Source organism: Engystomops pustulosus, chromosome 4, assembly GCF_040894005.1.
Source record: "Engystomops pustulosus chromosome 4, aEngPut4.maternal, whole genome shotgun sequence".
NCBI classification, from domain to species: Eukaryota; Metazoa; Chordata; class Amphibia; order Anura; family Leptodactylidae; genus Engystomops; species Engystomops pustulosus.
The window spans coordinates 93,287,092-93,312,471 of NC_092414.1; the positions used below are offsets into that span (position 1 = coordinate 93,287,092).

Here is a 25,380-nt window from a genome sequence, read left to right on the forward strand (position 1 = left end):
AAAGATAAAGATAAAGATGAAAGTAAAAATTAACACAATTAGCCCATAATGCAATGAAAGGGCATGAATGGGGTTACACTTCATATACAATAAAAAACAAAATAATGTAATGTAAAAACAATAAATTGTGACTGTGGCATATTTATTAGAAGACAAGATATTTGTTTATCAAAAATTTAGCTACATATGAAAAAACCACCAAATCATTCTGTGAACAGAATATAATGTCTGACATTTTGTTGGGAGGAACCAACCTATGATTTGAGGAATGAACATATTAAAAGAATAAATTTGGAAAATAGTGCTAAAACAATAGTGGATGGTTAGGATCGTAATTCACTTCTGATCAAAAAATCAGTGAAAGTCCTCTACATCATGCAAACCAACATTGGTAACATCTTATAGTTCGCAATAAAAAGACATATCAAAAACATCTTCCACTTTTACAAACGGATCCTATTCTCGAGGAAATTCTGTCTACTGGGTGCAGAATAATTCCACGTAGGGGAAAGACACTCGGGAATTTTCTTTCACCTTCGCTATTCACACTTCAACCTAAATCTACTTGGCTGTCACATAAAGACTTTGTCAAATGCGGGGCCAATCGCTGTATTTCATGCAATTATGCACAGAAAACAGGTACATTTCAGAACAGTACTCATGATAAAACAAATCAGATCAAAAATTACATTAATTGTAATACATCCAATGTGATTTATGCCATCATATGCATGGAATGTGATTTAATGTATATTGGTCAAACCGGACGTAAATTTAAAGTGAGATTTTTGGAGCATGTAAATGGCATCAACAAAACAGAAATCAGAGGAATGTCTAGAGCGTCCTGGCATTTTTCTGAAGTTCACCAAGGATGTACCCAATCTCTCTGCACATTTGCCTTTGAAAAAGTTAACAAACCCATAAGAGGAAGGAGTTTGAAAGCAAAACTGCACAATCGCGAGGCATACTGGATTTTTAATCTAGACACACGTTACCCCAGAGGTTTGAATTTCAAAAAGGATTTATGTATCATTATTAAATTCATACAAATTTCAATCCTTTTATATATGCTCTTCAAATCTGTAAAATGGGGGGGGGAAATTGTATTTTCCAAATTTATTCTTTTAACATGTTCATTCCTCAAATCATATGGTTGGTTAAATCCCCTCCGAAAAAAATGTCATACATTATATTTTGTTCACAGAATGATGTGGTGGTTTTTTCATGTGTAGCTAAATTATTCATAAACAAATATCTTGTCTTCTAATCAAGTCACAATTTATTACATTATTTTGTTTTTTATTGTAAATGAAGTGTAACCCCATTCATGCCCTTTCATTGCATCATGGGCTAATTGTGTTAATTTTTACTTTCATCTTTATCTTTATCTTTTTTATATTTAAGTTGTTCACCGAGGATGCTCTGGGATTATCATGGCAACGAAGGTACATTGAATGACACTATCATTGGCGCTTAGTATTTATATATACTCACCATGGCGTCCGGTTCCCATAAGCTTCCGTTGACGTGCGACCTTTCGTGCGATTTTCTTCTTCTTCTATTCCGAGCCAGCCGTGACAAGGAATATTTCTTATCTGTGGTCACGTGTCTAAATTTCTCACGTTTTTCTATCACATGATTCAACTAAGTGATGCCTATGTTAAAAAATATATAGTGTGTTGTTTTAAGAAAGTGTATTTTGTATAATAGAAAACATTTATCTTGTATTAAAAACATTTATCTTTGTATAATGAAACCATTTATCACCCCATTATCTTGCATTTTTCTGACCAACTACAGGCGGTCCCCTACTTAAGGACACCCGACTTACAGACAACCCATAGTTACAGACGGACCCCTCTGCCTACTGTGACCTCTGGTGAAGCTCTCTGGATGTTACTATAGTCCCAGACTGCAATGATCAGCTGTAAGGTGTCTGTAATGAAGCTTTATTGATAATTCTTGGTCCAATTACACCAAAAATTTTTAAACTCCAATTGTCACTGGGGCAAAAGAAAAAAAATTGTCTAGAACTTCCATTATAAAATATACAGTTTCGACTTACATACAAATTCAACTTAAGAACAAACCTCCAGACCCTATCTTGTATGTAACCCGGGGACTGCCTGTATAGCCTTGTACGCAGACTTCCTGCACGTTGATCCACACCCATTTCCACACAGGTGGTGCAATCTATTAGTGCATAAAGATGCAGACACAACTTAGTTTGGACAGACCATGACTAAGGACGGTTATACCTTTTGAAACACGTTGGTGGAGATATAGGAATTACATTGTGGATGTAAAGATTGAACTGAATAAACTTTGAACACGTTTTGGAATCTGGCTCAACCATCAGATTATTTTTCATGTTGTTTGCCTTTTCAAACGAGGTGGGTTTCTTTCCGGTTCCGTACCCACAAAAAAGGCTGGAGGTGAGCTGGAATTCTGCTTTCACTAGGAATATCACACCTGGAAAACAATTGTCTTGGAAGGGCACACATGTTTTAAAAGATCTGGAATAAATGTTTATGTTTTTAATTTTTAGCATCATAAATTAACTATAATGATTTGTTTGAATTTCTCTTTTAGAAACTTTTTCCATCAATTGTTAAAAGATTATTATTTAGTCCCTCTGTGGGTTCTGAACTCCTATGACCTTAATACATTGCAATGCTACTGTGTTGCAAAACATTTGGGTCATCAGCATAATGCTGACAGGCATCCAATTAGACCCTGCCACTGGCCAGGGCTGGTAGGTCAAGTACAATGCCAGACCTGTACCCATTTTTACACTCAGAGCTTGTCAGGTTCGCTGGAGAGAATGATGGTACTTCTGGTTCTTCTGGTGGGGCTAGCAGCTTTATCCAACCTCCGGCACGTATCCGCGCAAACTCCTCCTCTCGTCCCGGGCAGCGGCTGCTAAGATCTCGCGCTGTCTAGGAGTTGTGTTCTGAACTGCTGAGACTTGTGGTACCTCTGCATGGTGCCTGCTATTGTGCTTGGTTATTCTGTACCATGAGGGGTTACTTCTCAGTAGTTGTCCAGCTCCTATCAGGTTCTGGAGGTGGGGTTCTGGCTGCATAAATTGCAGCCTCACTAGTCACCTGTGCCAGTGTTTGAAATCCCTTCATCACTCGCTCGCTGCATTAGGTTGACTTGCTCTGTATCTGTATCGGAATTGTTGTGACCTCGGCTAGTTTTTGACATTGACGTTTTGCTTGCTGACTTTGTTCTTGACGTACCCTCTCGTTGCGGCTCCGGCTAGTTTACCATTCTTTGGTGTTTTATGTTTGTCAGTCTGTTTGTGTTTCCCTTCCCACACTTATCCAGTGTATTTCGAGTCTTCAAGTAGTCGCCCCACGGTTTAGCGTGGGGGGGGGCTATAGGAAGGGACAGAGGTTGGGGCAAGCTCAGGGCACACTATCCCCTGTCTTCTGTGTTACCCAACCCTAACAGAGCTGCTGTGATACCTAGCTCCAATCCTGCTTTATTTGGTGAAGTCACAGCTCTTGTGCACGTCATTGACGTAAAATACTATTACATTCATTCAAAGGAACAAAACAGTCCATTCAACATCTTAAAAGAAAATGTGGCATTAAGTGGTTAAATGGTATATACAAAGTTGCTAGATTACTCTGCTGCTGGAACATTACATTTTATGGCAGAAGACTTATGCAGAATTTTAGGTGCTAATGTTTGATGTCCGACAGTTGCCTCAGCAACAGTATTACCTAATCTTCTGGCTTCTCTTCCCGATGTTAGATTTCAACTTCAAATAAGAGACAAGAATACATGCAACACTAAATGTACCTTTACATATTAGGAATCAGGTGCAAGAATAAATATTCCATTTTTAGCAACATATTTTTCCCATCTTCACACATACAAGATTACAGAGGGTTAATGCCAACATTTGTATGAACATATGTATGGAAATCTTCTCTGACAGAATAATAAAATGGATGTACTACAGCCTACAGCTGTCAAACAGTTGCAACATATTTAGAAATTATTCCACAACATGTTCAAAAACATGTTAAGGGGATTTTCCCAAGTTACTTCAATAAGTCTAAAAGCAAGAAACAAAAACACATAAATTTACTATTAAATCCCCATCATTTCTGGGGAAAATAGTAACATATTGGGGCACATTTACTAAGAACAGGGCAAATGCAATTTGTCTGTGTATAGTGCAGGGTGCGCAAGATTCTGGATTTCTGGCGCCCATTCTTCAAGAATCTAGCTCTCCCTGAGTATTTACCAGAGCCCGTTGCAAAGCAGGTTGGTTGCAGGATACCACCAGGTCGCTCCACAGGTGTGACTTTGCTTGTGGTAGTGGCCAAGGCTAGGTAGAAAAATGGAAGGCAGAATCAGAGTCGTAGTCAGGCAGGAGGTCAGGACAGGCAGCTCAGGATCAGGGTCAGGGACGTAGCAGAAGGCTTTTATATACTTGTAAATAAGATGGCGGCTGATGGTTGGTTCAAGCAGCAGAATTTTTATTTATTAAATTATTTTATATTGTTCCCTTATAAAGAATGGCTGGACCATTATACAATCTCTTTTACCTCTTGTGTCAACCCCTTCATCCTCATAGAATGTAAGTTCTTGTGAGCAGGGCCCTCACTCCTATTGTTTCATATGACTGTTTGTACTCTATAATGTATTATTACATTTGTATATGTCCCTTATGATTTGTTAAGTGCTATGGAATGGTGCTATATAAATAAAGATTATTATTAAAGATTATTATCAGGCACAAAGATGTGGCAGAGGTCAAAGGAAGAGGCAGAGCTACATAGCAAGGTCAACGGCCGGTCAGGCCACAGGAGCGGCGATAAGCAGTTCAGGTGGAGCAATATGTCGAGGACCTAGTTCATCCCCAATTACATCGGAGGCAGTGCATTGGCTTTGACATTCTTCTTTGCTGGATGAAAATGGATCAGGAAGTTGAAGCAAGAGAAGAAGAGGGACCAATGAGCCTGTTGTGGATTGATGTGTTGCACGGTCTGGAGATACAGGAGATTCTTGTGGTCAGTATAGATGAAGATTGGATGAAGATCTTCTTCCAGAAGATAACGCCACTCTTCGAAGTAAGGCTTTATGGCCAGAAGCTCCCGATCACAGATAGTTACTCTCTGCTGTCAAGAAGAAGCCACAAGTGAGAGCCATATTTGGTCCATATTTGGGTGAAAACAGCTCCAGCTCCTACCAGGGAGGCGTCCACCTCTATCAGGCCGAGTGAGTACAGGAGCGGAAGCAAAGGTAGACTTCAGCTTGGAGAAAGCTTCTTCAGCCACTGGAGGCCAGAGCTTAGGATTGGCATTTTTCTTGGTTAGCTCCACAATGGGAGACACAAGGGAGGAAAAATGCTGTATGAACTTCCGGTAGTAATTAGCGAAGCCCAGGAATCTCTGAATGGCACAAAGTCCTACTGGGTGAGGCCACTGAAGTATGCAGACAATTTTGTGGAATCAATCTGTAGTCCCTTCCAGATATGATGTACCCAAGGAAAGGAAGGCTCTTTTGGTGGAATTGACACTTCTTGAGCTTGGAATATAGGCAATTGGCTCTTAGATGCCTAAGGACTTGTCGTACATGAACCTGATGAGACTCAATGTTAGCAGAGAACACCAGGATGCACAGGTATATAGCAGGTCTCTGAAAATGTCATTAACAAACTCCTGGAATACGGCTGGTGTGTTACAGAGCCCAAACGGCGAGGAGAAGAGGACTTAGGTATGAACCACTTCTTCAGATTCTCCTGCACATAGGCTGACATAGCAGGCAGTTCCACGCATGAAAAGTGGGTACACCTGACCCCGTGGCGGAGACGTTCCTGGCAAAAGTTCGATAGGACAGTCGTAGGGTTAGTGTGGTGGTAGAGTGTCTGCCTGCTTCTCGGAGAAGACATCAGCAAAGTCTTTGTTTGAAGTGGGAAGACCCACCAGGGGCTTGGAGGAGACCAGAGAAGTCATGGTGGATATAGGATGAGGTGCCACCAGACACTGTGACTGGCATTTAGGTCCCCAACAAAGAACTTCTCCAGTTTGCCAGTTGAGCACCTGAGCATGATGTTGAAAGCACGGAAGACCAAGCAGAACAGAAGACGTAGACCGGGGTAGTACATAAAACGAGAGTCTTTCTTTGTTCCTGCAGATATGGAATCTAGGAAGACAAAACTTTAAACTGACTACCTGTACCAAAGCTAAGCAGGAATGTTCAGATGTGGAGAAGCTTTGCTCTCACATAGGGATGCTTCTCCCAGGAACTCTATGTATGTGCGTTTCCCGGACGCTGGGGACAAAGTGGTGAGGTCCTGATAAAATGCTCTGGGCTGGCACAGTAGAGGTAAAGGTTCTCCTTTTGTCATCTGGAGCACTCCTGGAGTGTCAGAGTTTTATCCACTTGTATGGCCTCCTCTGCAGCAGGCAAGGAGGGCGGCTGTGGTGGCCTGGAAGACTGGAGCCAAGCGGGGCAGTTGACCGGTCCTGACCTGAGATTATTCAAGGCGCTGCTCATGCAGACACCCTGACAACCGGATGTCAAGCCGAGTGGCCAGGATGATGAAGTCACTTATTGAGGACGGCAATTCCCTTGCAGACAGAGCATCTTTGATACCACTGCACAGTCCTTTCTTAAAAGTGGCGGCGAAGGCTGCTTTATTCCATGAGAGCTTAGAGGCAAGAATGAGGAATTGAACCATGTAGTCGCCAACTGACCTCGAAGATGGACAGGAATTCCACATAAAATGCGGTAATGTTGACTGTGACCGGGTCCCAGAAAGGGGTTGCCCATAGCAAGGCCTTCCTGGAGAGTAGGCTGACCATAAATGCTACCTTAGACCTCTCTATGGCAAACTGCATAGGCATCAGCTCGATGTGCAGTGAGCACTGAGGGATGAAGCCCCTGTACAACTTGGCGTCTCTGTCATATTTGGATGGCATAGACAAATGCAGTCTGGGTTCTGAAGAAGTCACTGTAGAGGAAGGTGCCGCAGGGACTGGATGCTGCTGGGTGGCTGGGGTGGCTAATAGCTGCTGCATCATGGCAGTGAGCTGGTTAAGCTGCTGGGCCTGCATGGCAAGCTGCTGGGACTGCTGAGCCACGGCGGTGGCAAGGCCGGCTCCTTCAGGCAGAGGTACCTTGGTTGGATCCATGGCCTGATCTTATTGTCAGGGTCAATAGTGGTGGACCACCGCGAGCGATGACTTAAGCCAATACCTCGGAGCACCCGGCATTCACCAGAGCTATCAGGAGATACCACCAGGTTGCTCCACAAGTTCGACTTTGCTCGCCGTAGTGGCCAAGGTGATGTATAGAAACGGCAGGCAGAATCAGAGTCATAGTCAGGCAGGAGGTCAGGACAGGCAGCTCAGGATTGGAGTCAGGGACGTAGCATAAGGTCAAGACAGGCAGCAGGGAATCAAGGTGAGGAACGGAAGCAGAGGTCACAACAGATAATTGCAAGTCTCAAAACAAGCTTTCTCTTAAGAATCAAGGCAGAAAGATGCAGCAGGGGTCAAAGGAAGAGGAAGAGCTATATAGCAAGGCAGATGCCGGCCAGCCCAATTAGCGGTCGCTGGCCCTTTAAGCCTCACAGGGGACGAGGACATGCGAGCAGAACTGCAGCAGCCATCGCTGGAGGACGGGTAAGTCCCCCCGCTGAGGTACCTCCACACGCGGTGGCGCCTGCTTCCTGAGACATGGGTCGCAGGAGCATCTGTGACAATACTAGAATTGTACTAAGCGAATCAGAAAATATCCCAATTTAATTAGATTGATGCCAAATCTATGAATCCGCAAATACAGTGCTATGCTAACAATGCTGCTATGGTGTGACTTTGCTGCATACTCTATTATTTACACATGAAAATAACATTCAAAAAATCGTACTAAAATGTTCCGGCAGTCTTCAACGTTTTCAAAATTCCTATTGATAAAAGTATAAAATTGAATGTAATATGAGAATAATTTTCCCATGAAAAGCTGTTATAGTAATAAAAGAAAGATACACTTACCCAGAAAGATACATTTTGTTATTTTGAATATTACTTGGAATTTTATATCTCCACTACACGCTGCTGTGGGATGGAAAAGTGGATTTGGAACTGGATTTTTCTGCATTTTTTGGTTAACTGTTTGGTAACCTAGAACAACTCAAAATGTGCAGTTCTGCTCAAGTACAATGTTTTACTGTTTAAATTACATTTTCTATATAAAGTGAAATACAGTATATTCTTCTACCTTCTATATAAGGTTTTGGCCAGGTGTCCTAAGCTCCATTCACTGGGGACCACATCAGCCTTGTTGTTGCCCTAAAAGTGCTAAATGTAATTTTGTTTCTGTGAACAACTATCTACTTTTTAACTGTTAAGCAAACTGTTTGGTGTACTCATATACAGAATTATCATTACAATCAGCCACAAAGTGATAATATGTGATATGTTAGACACCAGCATAGCCAATACGGGGCCCTAAAGAAGACACTAGTCACACTGCCTACACAGAAGCCAATAGTCAAGTTGCCTTCCCCACATTAGGCAAATGTCATTGTGCCTACCCCACAGTAGCCAATAGTTAAGGTGCGTGCCCCACACTAACCAATAGTCACAATGCATGCCCAACTGAAGCCAATAGTTAAAAGTACCTACTCCACAGTGAACCAATAGTCAACTTTTACCCTTTCCGTGTAGTGCCCTATTTTCTGCAGCCCCATCTTTGTAAAAACAGGCCATAGAAAAGGTTTTTTTTTAAGTTGTGGGCTACAGTAAAGGGGACATTATGACAGCCCTTTGCACTAGCCCTTTCACTTATAATGCCCCCCTGTCAGTATCCCCTCTTCCAATTCAATAAAAGAAAAACAAACATATACTTACCTTTCTGCACTACCCTGAAAAAAGCTTTTCCTGTTGACTTCTCCCCTGTGCAGACAGTGTACACAAGGCTCAAGCCGGCAGATGTCATCACATCATGCCTGCCAGCTTCAGACCTGCGTACAGCTAGTGGACACAAAGTGGAGAAGAGAAGGAAACTACTGCTTCTTCAGGAGAGCATGGAAGGTGAGTATCGGAGTTCCATAGTCTAGTGCATCAGGGCATGGAGACGAGCTGCATGACAGATTTGGCGTGCAATCTTTGTGTTTGATATCTGTAGTTTAGGCTGTAGGTAGATTAAAACTTAATTCTTCCTTTTTACTTATTTATGAACCATGTGGTCTTGTACCAAATCATAGAAGATTAGAAACATACACAGATTTACTGTAGCATTACAAAGATTTTAGTTCCAAAACACAAACTAAGCATGATTGGTCACTTACCTCTATCCTTTAAAGTTATACACATATTTATATATAGTAAATGTTTCACTTTGATTGTATTACTTTTGCTTGCATACTATGTCTTCATGTATTCATGATTCGAATGTACAAAATACTCAGGGTTTGTTCCCAACAATGCATCCAACAACATGAACATACTCTAAAGGTCTATCTATGTTTACATTTCAGTGTTTAAGAAAGGCTGCTGTAACAGTGGAAACTTCACACTTTTGTAACTTGGCCAAAAATAAAAAAATACTGTTTATTTACAAGCATACCGGTGTGCTTGGATTCAATGACCAACTCTATAACACGGTAGGAGCATCCTACTCTACCTGATGTGCAGCTGTTCATTTAAAGAAATACAAAAAAGGTTTCAACTGTGCTTATGAGAATTATTTATTTATTATATAAACATTAATTAAAGTTAAATGGGTTGTCCACTTTCAGCAAATAATTGATATGGTTTGTGTAAGGAAAAGTTATACCTTTTTCCAATACAACTTCTGTATCAATTCCTCTGGAATTTATGGTTTTCTGGATCTCTGCTTGCTTTACTGCTATAGAAAGCTTCTATGTTTATTTCCAGTGGATAAAAATCTGTCCATGGTCACACCTGTGTGCCATAACATTACCATGGACAGATTTCTATCCAGTGGAAGTAACCATAGAAGCTTTTTATAGCTGGGCAGCAAGCAGAGATCTAGGAAACCACAAGGAAATGATACAGAAAGTATATTGGAAAATTGTATAACTTTTCCTTACACAAGCCATATCAATTATTTGCTGAAAGTGGACAACCCCTTTAACTTATATTCCCTTCATAAACCAGTTTAGTAGTCTATACTTCAGAGGTAACACATTGGGGCATATTTATCAAATGCTGGGGCTAATTGCTGGCCCTTCCCCCCCGACACTCCACAAATCTATCAAGAGGCTTTGGCCTCCTGATAAATACAGGTGGCCAACAGGGCTCTACTATGCCAGATCTGACCTGGCAAAGAATAGCTCCAAAGCCTCTATAGGCAGTGGGCAGGTGGGGGGCAGTCACGCCCCATGCCAGCCCACTGTACGGTACTGCTGACTCCACAACCAAATGGCATATAGTTTGTAGAGGTCACAATTTCCAACGTCTGCGCTGGGAATTTCGCAAAAATCCCATTTTCTACGCCTGTTTTCAGGCCTACAAACTGTGATATATGTGTCCCATTAAGTTCATGGAAAATACTAATTTTAACCTGATGTTAATATTTGATGTTAATAAATATGCGTAAGATTATATCAAAGTACTTAGTTAAGGGTTAATCTTAACTAAGCAATATAAGCACTTAGCAATATAAATACGGATTCATTTCAGAATATCATTGGTCACTGATTATAGTACTGTACTGAGTACAGACTTATTCAATATAGTATTATTTATAGGCTTTATTATACTCCTGCAGATCTAATAAAAATAAAAATTCAGGTGGACTTGCTTTGCAGAAGATGTGGTCTTTTTGGGGCCAATTTTGGGTTGGGTGTTTTTCTGATATGGCTAATTTTTGAAAAGACATATATGAACATGCCTCGCTTATATTGGAACTTGATTTAAATCCTTCTATTCATTTTACAATTTGGCTTGATTGAAGATCCTGGTGTAGGGATGGAGGAAAAAAGACTCCTTGTGAAAATTTTGCATCTAGCAAGTAAATGCATTGCAAGAAAATGAGGCAATAAAGAAATGCCTACTAAAACACATTGGTGCAAACTAACTTTAAGTCCATCAGTTTGAAAAGATCAGAGCACTCAGTCAAGGCCATTCCTGGAAATGGGAAAAGATATGGAATACATGGTAGTGATAGAGATTTTTATCTAGGGCTTAAACCTCCCTTATCAATTGTAAAGGTGACTTTCAAATTAGCCCTTTCATGGCTGCCCGGTACGGGGATGAGAGAACAAACCCAAGACACAGACATGGTCTTCAGCTGCACTTAAATCACACTGTTTATTTCCAAACCGCAGTCGTGTATATAAAAACAGAAAAAGCTTGCAGAGGGCGGGAAAAAGGAGATAAGGTGCTTAGAAGCTATAGGCTTAATTTAAATGCACTACATCCTCCCCTCTACAACATTCTAAAAAACGGTTTGTTTATATTATCCCATCTACAAAATGTACAGAGTATGGCTCAAAACGCTTCTTGTTAACCAAAACATGATAAAAGAAAGCATACAGGCCAAAGGACAGCAAAATGTCAAGGAGAGGCTGAAAGGCAAGCAGCAGTTTACATAAAAATATCTGAATTATGACATTTAACCATATAGCTTCTGAGTGGGCAACATAATCCCCCCCCCCCAGGCCACACCTATAAAATGCAAACAAATGTGGGTTCTGTATATCGCGCTCCTCCAATATGAAATGATAGGTTTTACCTTTTGCTGCAGTGTTCTATTCCCGTCCAACAACCTGGGGGGGGGGGGGGGGAGTGAGGGATAGATGCACTGTTTATTCTGCCACGGATCCGGAGAAGCCCTGGCCGGTGACCGCGTTCGGATGTGCGTGGACGCTGTTCGAAGTTCTCCTGTGTCTGCTTCGGTGACGTCACCACTGGAGCTACGGGAACAAACGAGGAACAAATTTCCTACGCGTTTCGGAGACAGGAACGGTCTCCTTCATCAGGGATCTCCTACGCGTTTCGGAGACAGGAACGGTCTCCTTCGTCAGGGATCTCCCTGATGAAGGAGACCGTTCCTGTCTCCGAAACGTGTAGGAAATCTGTTCCTCGTTTGTTCCCGTAGCTCCAGTGGTGAAGTCACCGAAGCAGACACCGGAGAACTTCGAACAGCGTCCACGCACATCCGAACACGGTCACTGGCCGGGGCTGCTCCAGATCCATGGCAGAAGAAACAGTGCATCTATCCCTCACTTTTCCCCCCCAGGTTGTAGGACGGGAATAGAACACCGCAGCAAAAGGTAAAAACTATCATTTCATATTGGAGGAGCGCGATATACAGAACCCACATTTGTTTGCATTTCTTTGTTAATACCATGATAGGAGGTATTTAGTATATTGCAGCACCAGTTAGACTCAGTTGCGCCAGTAAGCACTTTTTTTTATAAGTATTCTTTCAGACCTAAAAAATGTCCACTTGGTCTCCAAAATGGCCGCTGATTGGTTCTCTTGGTCCAAGATAGCAGCTGTAGAGGAATATATCATTAACAGTAGTAAGAGAAACAAATATTTATTCAGGTATTTTTTTTCTCTCTGGTGGGAGATGAGGTGAGGGGATAATATGAATAGAGTGGTTAAAGAGTTATATGTGATGTTTTATATTTCTGTAACTGTATAACATAATAAAGATGTTTATTTTTTGGGGAAAATTTGTGTTATTTCTAATATACCCAATCAAATCTCCTTCTAGCATCACTTCATTACCTGGGTTTTGTAAAGTTATACTGTGCCACTCTTACCTTGGACTATGTCTAGCATTACACTTCAGCCTTATCCTTCTGAATAGGAAAGAACTGCAGGTGAATTGGGATGGATTGCAATATGAACAGATAACATGATCTAACCCCTAGAGAGGCAGCATGTTTGTTTCTTGTCTCCTTACAGTTTGCACTGCAGTAATGATCTACTTAATAATGTCTACAAAGCATGTAGGAGTACATAATAGCTAGATTTGTTATGGTGCATTCCCTTTTACTAATTCCTCAAAAATCTGTCACTTGTGTTAAGTTGGGGGCTGACGTAAACTAACAACCTAATAATGACTCATCACATGCTGCTTAGAAATGACTGCTAGAATTAAACAGTGTGCGCACAAGATGTTGTGTAAGCACCCTCATTATTGGCCAGTGAGACAGGCAAAAAAAAAATCACGACTCTGGTGGGTAATAGTTGATCCTGTCAGAATTAAATAACAGTTTACCCTTATTCAGTGACAGTTTGACAGATTCACTGACATAAACACATTACATTTTGCTCATTTGCATTAGTTCACAGCTGCTTAGATAAAAATGAGGCACAATGCAAACAAGGGACTATGGGATTGCACAATATAATCTGCCATTTTTACCCCCAGGACTCGGTTTATAATTGACATAGTAAATATAACCCCTCAATGGAGCCGCTAACAATGTACTAACTTCATCATTTGAATTGTGGAAGTAAATGAGTTTGTGGTGACTAAAAAAAAAAGATATTATTATATATTTTTATTTGTGCCCTAAAAAAGTATCTCATATGTACAGTAATTCTGTAATAGATGTGCTCCTTTTTCTAAACTAAAAATGTTTCACCCATACTTTAGGTATAAATATGTTAATATAGCTATTTATAAACAAATGTTTTTTTTTAATATCTATATATGGATATAATCACATCCAGATTCATTAATCTGCCATGTATAAACATTTCTTCAATAAGATGTTATTTAAAAAAATGTTCCTGTGTGAAGATAATTGCCCATAAATGTAGTAATATGGTCCTGTGTCCTTGGATACGACCAACTCTGCTGGAGGGATTACACAAAGAAACAAAACGCTTTTGTATAAGTAATGTCTGAGAGTTACTGTATGTCCCACGCCTTTCCTGTGGTAATGATCTCTGAAGCCAAGTGGTCAGACAGGACTCAATAGCGCATGTCTGGCCACCGCTGCCAAAATGTGAGGTGGGTGTATCCGAGGAAGCTATCTCATTACTAAAGGACAACATGGCTACATTTATAAGAAATGTTATTTTTTAATAACATCCAATTGAAGAAATGGCAAATGAATTAAAATAAATGTGAATTCCCAAATGGGAATACCCCTTTAATGCAATGAAAAACCTTGGGGATCTATTTGATGACCTACTTAAAAATGCCTGAGGGTACTACTTCACCCAAAGAACAGACTCCAAAAATTCACTGTGGCTATACAGAGTGACTAGGTGCAGTTTGCCAGTGTAGTGTGCAGGGGGCGCCAGATTCAGGATTTCTGGCGCACCAGCTTTTTTGGTGAACTTGCAACACAATTCTGTCGTACACTGCTTGATAAATGTTTTGCTTGGTCCGACTGTGCAGCGGACTCCCCTTTCATTGGCGAATTTTATGTTGCGTCAGGTATAGTGCAGCCGCGGTGTGTGTCACAGGCAGTTTATAAATACATGTGCAAGCCATTTGCACTAAAAAGAATGTGCAAAGTCAGACAAAAAACTGGCGCAGAGGTTTTATTAAATGTGAGCCATTGCTTTCAGCTGATTGGCCCTGGAGGATCACCTGACAAGCATTCAGTCTTCATATAAATAGAAAATGTTGAAATGCCACGTACTAGATCCTGACCGTGCAGATCTTGTAACTTCTATTCTGATCTAGTAACATATATAGGCATAAGACTATATCATCGAATTGCTCAGTTCAGAAACAGGGGGGATTCATCAAGTGCTGGCACATTGTGTACTAACTGTACTAACATTGCGGTTTTGATGGAGATTTAGTTTACTTGTTCACCATTTTCTGCTGAAATAATCGCAATACCTTGTGCCTCGTGAAATGCCAAGGAATTGCAATTATTATCCCCTTTTCACCAGCTCCACCTCCTACAGATGAACACTCGCTAGTCAATAGTGCAAATCTATGCCAAGTGGGGCCTGGCGTAGATTTGTGTGCTGTGCAGCCCTGTCATAACCTCCTGGTATGTCCAGTAATGCACAATTGCCAGTGTATGATAAATTCCCCCCTATCCCTGTATCTTATCCTGCTGGAAGCACATCCTGCTCCAAGCCTACTTGGTGTCAAGGTGGTGTAAAGGGGACTTTATCAAGACTTGAATGTCAGTACAATCCTCTTAGAGTTACATAAGACTTTTTTTTTGCAGGATTAGTCATCTGCATTTTAGTCACTACAAAGACAGTGAACTGATGTTCTAACAAAAGCAGCACAAACATTGTAATGTCTTCTAATGTTTAATATCTTCTTAACAGTGTTCCTCTTTTATGAAGCAGTTTGATTTGGGAATGCTAAAATTGGCAGAAAATTACCATTACTAACACAGCCATAAATCTGTGACACCCGCGTCCACCAAAGTTTAGTCATGTCTGAGTTGGAAAGTTTTGAACAAATTATCCCGTACAGTACATAAACATAAAAAAAATCCACCATTCCAAGCCCAAGCTAAAGTTATTTTCACTCTGTCACATTCATTTGCATAGAGAACAAGAAAGCAAACAATAGAATGTTATTTGCAGGTTGTTAGCAGCACAGACTCTTATATCAGACCTTTAATTGCCACCTGTTTGTCATGTTACATATGGCGTCTCTGTTGAATGAGGCCTTAAAGATGGAGTTTGTCATTATTTTAAAGCTCCGTTTCCACAGTTACTGTATTTGCAGGCTGAAAGGGAGGCAGATGGGGAAGCACACAAATAGATGAATAAGGAGAGACACAAGAGATATATTTAGATAAAATAACCTACAGTAACAAGAACTCCATCACTCGCTTATGCTGTCGCTATTTAGGGCAGATATGCTTTTTATCTGTAAAAGGGCTCCTCCACATAACTATGTTTAGGATTCATGAGATACAGATTCTGGATACATCTGACATTCGTCTTTAATGGAAGTATACAGAAAACACTGCAGCATGCTCCATTACATTCTGTATAATGGACACAATTTCCCACTTCAAGAAAATAACACCTTGTTAACTGTTAAGTACGGGGGTGGTTCTGTTATGCTTTGGGGGTTTGCAGCCACCAGTAAAACAGGAAATATTGTGGAGAGAAGGGATTATATTAAATATCAACAAATCCTGGAAGTCTAAGCCACATGGTTACCAGTTCATCGCAGTGGTGATATATAGGTGTATGTAATTGCTGAGAAAAAAGGAGAGGAAATCCTGACAAGTTTTCTAGGATAGACAGTGAGAGTCATGTTTACCCCCCCATACAAAGACTGACAGCTTACATACTGTTACTGTTCATCATCCTTTGTAGGTAATCAGGACTCTTACTGTCTCGCCAAAGAGTTCTGTCAAAATTTACTCCGCCATTCACTAATCCAAAAATCCTGCTGTTAATCACAAAACCCCATTTTTCACAGAATTCAGTTTCTTTCTTTATATTTTTTAGGAAGCAGAATAAACCCCCTCAACTTTAAAACTTAAGTTAAGTGACTTTGTCATCTTCTCTGGAGTGATCAAAGTATTAGGGATAACATGTCATAGCCAATGACTGGCATCTACCTTGTTGTTATCACTGCATCTATGAATAAAAGGCTACCACAGTTATGTTATCACTGCATTGTCAGAGGAACATGAACTGGAAATTTTATGTAATTTAGTTATTTAGTTCATGTATATATGTTTTACTTAGCTTGAAACCAATAAAAAAAGATTATTCTGTTATTTTTAGGTTATTTATGTACTCCTAGTTTCAGACTTTTTTCATGTGAACACATTGAACCACATATCTATCTACGAGATACTCTCTGCTGCCTGAGGCGAGCTGTAGAATGACATCCTCTCTGCCCCATCCAATAGTAATTTATCAGGTAAATTTTTTAGTAAGTGGGTTCTTCCTGCAGTGCCTCACACCCATGCTGACATCAGATGTGAAGAGCCATTATTTTTAAATGGCAGATACTGCTGTTTAGCAGATAACAGTGCACCTGATGCTGCCCCCTTTTTTGCTCCAAGGGGCGCTGCCTGAGGCAAGTGGCTAAACTCCCCTTATGGCTGGTGCACCCCTGCTAGGATGGTGCTTCTTTCACTAGCTTCCATACAGTTTTAACTACTCTCCCTTCCTTATTTATTGGTCCCAGTTTGCACAGAAAACAGTGAATGAAACAATGAATATTTAGTTCACTTGCAGTTTCCACTAGTGTTCTGACCATTCAGATAACTGATCATCTGTGCAACACAAGAACTGGAGAAGATCTTCTACATGGCTAATAAAAGAGGAATAAATAAAGTAACCCCCCCCCCCCATGATATCTGTAGAGTTATTCTATGTATCCTTTATAATCCTATATATTGAATGATTATGAGAATAATCCTGAAAGATCTGTCACAGTAATATCATAAAAAATTGTACATTTTCTAGTGTTTAGAAAACAATCTTTCGTAATGCAATTTTTGCAATTTAGGAGATATTGATTCTGATGACTTGCCAAACCACCTCACTGTGGATAAGGTGTGATAAAAACACAAACTGTTTTTGCAAATGAAACTAAATATACCAATGTTATTGCTAAATTGAGTAATGGACAACATTCTGCCAGTTCTGATAGGAATACAAAATTACACATACAGAAGTATTTATACCTACCAGGTCATTTTTTTTCTGGCAAACATCTGCCTATAGAAATTTATAGGTAAAGTACAATTCTACAACTGAATGCAGCCAGCAGTTTACTGTCTTTGTATTGTTGAGCGCGGTGTGATTAGAGGCATACATTTACAGATATTTCAAACTATTATCTCTGCTGCAAATTGTTTGTATAGTGCTAAAATTACAATCTCTTCACTTCACATTGTAAAAAGTTTCCATGTTTTTAGAATAAATAATATAGAGATTTTTCATCTCTTAGACTGAATATGACATGGGCTCAACAAAACTGTTGCATTTGAGTTTGGATAACGGAGGCAAATACAGTGGGTACGGAAAGTATTCCGAACCCTTTAAATTTTTCACTTTTGTTTCATTAAAGCCAATTGGTAAGATCAAAAAAGTTATTTTTTGCTCATTGCACACTCTGCATCTCCATCTTGACAGAAAGAAATTGAAATGTAGATATTTTTGCCAATTTATTAAACAAGAAAAACTAAATGATCACATTGTCATAAGTATTTAGACCCTTTGCAGTGACACGCATATTTAACTCACATGCTGTCCATTTGCTTCTGATCCTCCTTGAGATGGTCCTACTCCTTCATTAGAGTACGGCTGTGTTTAAGCCAATTGGACTTGATTAGAAAAGGCACACACTTGTCTATATATGGCCAAGTTTACAAAATAATTTTTGCCACTTCTTCCTAAGGGCCTCCATAATCCTTAAATGTAAGAAGTTTGGGGCGACTACAACTCTTACAGTAACCTAAGCAATTGTAGAAGAGCCCTGGTGAGAGAGATAAAGAGAGAGTTAAAGAAGAAAACCAATATCACTGAGGCTGAGCTCTACTGGTGCAGTAGGGAGACAGGAGAAAGTTCCACAAAGTAAACTAAACCACCAGTCAGGTCTTTATGGCAGAGTGTGTCGACAGAAGCCTCTCCTCAGTGCAAGACATATGAAAGTCTGCATACAGTTTGCAAAAAAACACATAAAGGACTCCAAGACAATGAGAAATAAGATTCTCTGATAAGACAAAGATTGAACTTTTGGTGTTATTTCTAAGCGGTATGTGAGGAGAAAACCAGACACTGCTCATCACCTGCCAAATACAATGAAACATGGTGGTGGCAGCATCATGCTATGGGGGTGGTTTTCAGCTACAGGGACAGGACAACTGGTAGCAACTGAAGGAAAGATGAATGCGGCCATGTACAGAAATATGCTGGATGCAAACCTTTCCCATTTTAGGTCAGCTAGGCTTTCCTTTTGGAAAAGTCAAGGGTTACAAACATTTCATGATGCTTAGACCCCAGTGTTTGACAGTTTGGGGTGGTGATCTCAGACTTGCAAGCATCTCCTTTTTTCTTCCAACATAATGTAACAATGGTCATTATGGCCTAACCATTCAATTTCAGTTTCGTCAGACCACACAACATTTCTTCAAAAATGTATGTATTTTTTCGTGTGTTCGTTTGCAAGCCTTAATATGTTTTACTGTTAATTTTGGAGTAGTGGCTTCTTCCTTGCAGATTGGATTTCAGCCCATGTCGATATATTACTAGTTTCAATGTGGATAATGACACACTCTTCCTGCACCATTCAGCTTCTTCACAAGGTCTTTTGCTTTTATCCTTGAGTTGATAAGCATATTTCAGACCAAAGCATGTTCATCTCTTGGACACAGAACACATTTCCTTTGTGAGATGTATGAGAGTGGAGCATTCCCATCTTTTTTGTACTTATTTTGTATAATTGTTTGTACAGTTGAACAAGGCACCGTCAGGTTTCTGGAGATTTCACCTAAGGATGAAACAGGCTTGTATAAATCCACAATTCTCTTCCTGATATCTTGGCTGATTTCTTTAGACTTTCCCTTGATGTTAAACAAAGAAGCAGGGAGTTTCTGTAGTGCTGTTACTCAGTCTCAGTATTCTGCTGTTCGGCATTGGAATCTATTTGGTGCTTTTCAGTCAGCAATCTGAACAGCGCTCTATTTCTGGACTCCTTGAAATGTGCAACTTCTTCTTATCTGGTTCATAGGAGTCAGCCATGTTTACAGTTGAAATAATCACCCATATCCCCAACATATGAACCAAGGCTATACTAAGTGGCTGGCATGATAAACCTCTATAAAACAATGACACATCACAGCTCTCTTGGCAGTATATAACTCTAGTAACTGTTAAGATAAGCGGCCACTGGACAGCTATCTTGTAATTGTAGATCTGTAGAATCATCTGATTTCCAAGCCGTTTTGGCTTCTCCCTTTGCCTGTAAGCTCTTCTTCTCTACTCCACAACAGGTTGCCATGACAACTTATATTTCAATTTCTATAAATCTCTATTTATAGAACTCAGGGTATACCACAGACAAGATAAAAAGAAATAGGACACAGGATTTTCATCGTTTAACAGCAATAATGAAATAAATTGTTAAAAATAGGTAGAGTAACCACTAGATTGAGTTTTACCATTTCCAGTCATTTTAAAGCTTATAGATGGAAGGCTACATCCTAGCCAGATTGGGAAATAAAGCTAACACAATTAAAGTGTTATCTGTAGCTAAGTGCCTTCATTTGAGGCTGCACTATAATGAAATATGCATTACTTGAGCACACACACATGGTATGATGGAGGAAAGCACTTGCTGTACACATTAATGGCTCTCAGGTCTACAGGATGAGCTGTGTTTACTTAAAATTCACTCATCACTGCTAATGCAATTACCCGTCATACTCCTCCAAACATTCTGGGGGTGACAAAGTGTTAAAATGCTAATTTCTGTGCATTGCCTTTACATTTACTGCTTACAGTTTACTGACATTAAAAAGGAAAGGTCACTCATGTTTTCCTTAATGTGACTAAGGAAAAAAAGCTCAGATCACAAGTAAAAGAGCCCTAGGGAAAGTAGGAAATTTCAAGCCAGTTATTTTTAACCTTTCTCAAACCTTTCTCTCAAGGGCAGTAGAGGTCAAATGGATTTTTCGCACTAAATGTACTGTACACAAAATATTCTCCCACCAACAAAGAATATACTGCTGGAAATCAGAAAAGGGGTACTGCCTGTAGCAACCACTTCCAGTTTCATGTTGCACAAAATGTTGGCACAATTTTGTAAACAATGTCCTGCGGCTATGTCAGTACTTTTCCATGCGCAAGTTGGGGACAAATTCACTGAAAACAAAAATAGATCTTAAATATAGTATAAAATTAAAATGTATTGGAAATGCATACATTTTCTTCATGCATTGAAGTTAAAGTAGAAAAACTTTTTAGCTTTCCCTTTTAGCAGTTAAGAGAGAGAATATCTCATACTTAGAAAAACTTTAACATCAAGAACTGGAGCTTGTGTGTGACTGAACCCTTCAATACTGTTTACTACCTTCACAATCCTCCTGATCACTGCAGTCAGGTCAATTTATCGTAGAGAGGATAAGTCATTTCTCCCGATATGACTTAAATCTCCCTAAAATGTTAATTTTTCAGCATAAAATAACATATGACCCTGGTGTTCATTTATCTTGAGGTCTGCAAATTTTTGTCAGGTGGAGTGGGTGGGTTGGGTACTGTTTGAATTATTTTAGAGAGTTATAAATCTGGCATTTGAGTTATGTTTTTGAAACTTTTTTAAATAGTTGCGCAAAAGTATCAAATTTTTGAGCAACCCCTTTCTAATCCTTTTCATAGACCAGAAGAGGAATGGAGTTTTTTAGCACAAAAAATATATGCAAATCTACACAACAAAAGTAGAAAATGTAAAAAAAAGAGAAAAAACAAAGATAAATTGCTCTCTTCCCTGTCCTTTTATAAGATAGACAGTATGTTGAGATATATATATATATATATATATATATATATATATATATATACACTGTATATCCTTCTGCAATTTGTTTATATATACCCCGCTTCCCCAAAAATAAAACACTCAGCAAAAATATGATCTATTGCTGTTTTTTCTAGCCTACAATTATAAAGCCTCCCCTTTAAATAAAACTTAGTGGAAGTCATTGCTACAGCTCCTCCCACACCGTACATTAGTATTAGTAGATCATCACAAGAGACTCTGCCATTGCATAGTAATTGGAAAGTCTTGATCTTGAGATATAGAGTATAAACTAAACAGTTATTTCTTCTTAGCAAGAAAGGTGATCCCATTCACTGGTATGACTTTTTAACCATTCAGCATTGTGATTCCCATGTGTAGCTGCTATTTCCTTTTATTGATTGACCACAAAGTCATGAAGGCAGTCCCAAGAAATCATTCAGCTATTTCAGTAATAAAACATGAATAATTCTAGTGACACAATCCTTAAAGACAATAAATGAATGACTTCTAATCTCCTTTTTGCATTTTTCCTTTGTTGCATGCCAAAAACAATTAGCTTATTTATGTTTCCAATAAATACTGCAATGCTGTTGTTAGTTCTTCAAATTATAATTTTGTAGCAGAATAAATAACAAAATACATTTATTCTCTGGGTTTATATAATAACCATGATATCCAGGCACGGACTGGCCCACAGGTGCACAGATGATTCCACCGATGGTCCCCCAAGTTCGGTGGGAACCCAAGCCATGAATGTATTGTAGAAGGCAAGGGCTTCAATGGGGGCAAGGAAGGAAGGCAGGGAAAGGAATGGATGACATTTGCAAGAAGCGGTACGCTGGTGTGCCCTAGATGGTACTGATGGGCCCTTGGCATGGAAGTCTGATGCTGATGATATCCAAGATTTAAATATATTTTTCATTTTGCAATCCTTGTTTTTACTTGATTCTAAAGTTGATTCTGTATTATCATAAATCAGCTGGGATTGGATTTTCCTCAGATCCGGACTGATAGAGAAATTCACAACATAGCTTTCCCCATGCATGAGATGCCCATGCTATACTCAGATTATAATTACATAAAGTAGATGACAAAGGAAAAATTGTCTAGGATTTTACTAAATTCAGTAGATATAACATAAATCTATGCATGATTAAGGTCTTGAGGTGTCTACACAGCTCCAATATCTATCTACTTAGCGCTAATCCTTCTAATCCATTCACACACTCATACACATAAATAAACTTGCTTTGGCCAAGCGTGCACATGATCCCAATGGTAGCGTAAGCTACGACAGACACCTCTAGCAGTGCCTAATCTTCAATAAGAAATTGAGAACATCTTCATACCGGAGAACAGTCATCAAACCTCCACCGGTTCCCTGTTCTGTTAACTAAGGATGAGCAGACCTAAAGTTAAAGATCCTGCCTGTGATGTCATGAGTGAGCGCAGATGCTTCCCAAAATGGCAGCAAGCATGCGTTGAGTCTAGTAAGGGCCAGCATGTGCCTCACTTTAAGTTAAATGCCGCTGGCAGCATTAGATAACACCCACCATTGGTGCCAGCACTGATCACAAGTGATATTATCCCCACTGTTGAGCTGGACACAGACATGAACTGACTGAAATTTGTGTGTGGGTTTGGGGCACCCAAAGGGTCAGTATGGACCCCAAATTTGTAGTTTATTCCTACTCAACACTACTGTTAACCACTTCAGAATATGGACTTTTTTGACCTATAGGACATGATTATTTTTTTTGTTTGCTCTTGCTGCTTTCTAAATACAGGCAGTCCCCTACTTAAGGACACCAACTTACAGATGACCCCTACTTAAAGAGGGACCAGTCTGCCCACTGTGACCTCTGGTGAAGCTCTCTGTATGCTTTACTATAGTCCCAGACTGCAATGATCAGCTATAAAGTGTCTGTAATGAAGCTTTATTGATAATCCATGGTCCAATTACAGCAAAAAAACTTTGAAAATCCAGTTGTCACTGGGGCAAAAAAAAAATTTGTTTTGAGCTACAATTATAAAATATACAGTTCCAACTTACATACAAATTAAACTTAAGAACAAACCTATGGAACCTATCTTGTACGTAACCCGATTGCCTGTACATTAATTTTAATATTATCCTGTCAATGTTGCTGGTGAAGGACTTGCGTTGGGTGAGCTAAGGTGTATTTTTGAATTGTTCTATTTTAGGGTAAATAAAACTTGTTGCCTTTTCATAATCACTTCTGCGTGGGAAAAATTACCATTGTTCTTGTTTTTTTGTGTTTTTCATTAACTTTATTTTACAATGTTGCTTTAATTGTGGTGGCAAAAAAGTATGTTTTTTTTTATGTTTTACAAATATTTATTTTGCAAAAAAAATTTTTGTCTCTAGAAATTCTAGGGGTCAAAATCTTTTTGGTCACTGTATATAGCGGATTATAGTGATTTTCAGTTTGATCATTTTGGTAACTTATTAATAATCTATAATGAATCATATAAATATTAATTTCAGGAGAGTGGGTGGACAGAAGTCTAAATGTTTATAATTTAGATGTTAAATTTGGATGTTTATATGTATTTATCTTGTGGTACTTACTGTACAGATTCAGTAACATGTTAATTAAATTGTTGGGGTCATGGGAAAAACAAATATTTGTATTATAAAATACTTTAAAAGATATTTGACAAGTAACTTAAGGTCCTTTTTAGGGCAAATCCTTTACTCCCCTCTATTTTTTCTAATCTTTAATTAAGGTAATATGCAAATTGTCTAAAGAGGCTACTGGGGCGTGGAGTACCCGGAGCTGAGGCTACCCGGCGCGGCTACTCCATGCCCCAGTAGCCTCTTTGATCCTCCTACCCAGACATCTTCAGTGTGCAGCTACAAGGAGCTGCTCACACTCGTCCGTGGATCCAGAGTTCTGCGCATGAGCAGTAGCTCCGGCTTTGGTGCCGAGAACGTGCAGCCGCTGGCCTGTGTTCTGCACATGTGCAGAACCCCGGCTTGACGGACAAGTGTGCGCAGCTGCTTTTAGCTGCGCGCTGAAGATGTCTGGGTAGGAGGATCAAAGAGGCTACTGGGGTGTGGAGTCGCCGTGTCATGTAGCCTCAGCTCCTGCTACTCCACGCCCCAGTAGCCTCTTTAGAAAAGATTTGAAAAGATAGAGGAGAGTAAAGGATTAGCCCTAAAAACGGCTATCCTTACATTCGTTAGCTGCACCTACCACCGGATCTACTGGAGTGGTAGGTTTCCTTTAAGCACAATATAGACCCCTGGGAGGTGAGTTTTGATGGTCTCCTCAGTATGACAGCGGTATTAACATCATACTATACAAAGAGAACTTATTCTATATTTAAATTTATATTTCCAATGACAGATTAACAATCTTCTATGTGTGTTATTAGTTATCTGGCAGTAATAAGAACTGGCTTGAATGCAATACGACCTTAGGAAATTTCAAATGTGGTCATTGTAGCTGCTGTCCACATAATCTGGGAGTGAAGACAGTAAGGTTTGGAGGTTGCCAAGTCCAAATAAGAAACTTCATTAATTGCAAAACTAACTTTGTTGTTTATGTCCTGATCTGTGACTGATTTTACTTTGGTAAAACCATCAGGAGCTTTTATTTAAGAATAAAAGAGCATTTTAACTCCATCAAGTCAGAATCAGGTGCACCTCGCCTAATCCAACATGTGAGAGAGGCCCATGGAGGGATAGAGAAGCTCTAAAATTTGCAGGAATAGAGGTTGTCCCATTCCCAAAAAGAGGATGGGACAGACAACAGATGTTATTACAAGCTGAGAGTGAGTGGATTCTCCGTACTGACGCTATGGGACCTACGGGTCTTAACTAAAAAATAGACTATGGTGTTTTTTTATAGGTCCAGATAGGTCTAAATTATCATACCAGAGAGACAATAGACTCCAGAAAAGAAGAAAATGTCT

General features: G+C 39.6%; 1 protein-coding gene across 17 annotated transcripts in view; it reads right to left on the reverse strand.

Annotated features, from left to right (window-relative positions):
• KCNC2 (potassium voltage-gated channel subfamily C member 2) overlaps window positions 1-25,380 on the reverse strand; it is a 183,188-nt gene that overhangs the window by 147,371 nt on the left and 10,437 nt on the right. The gene's annotated exons all lie outside the window — the stretch shown is intronic.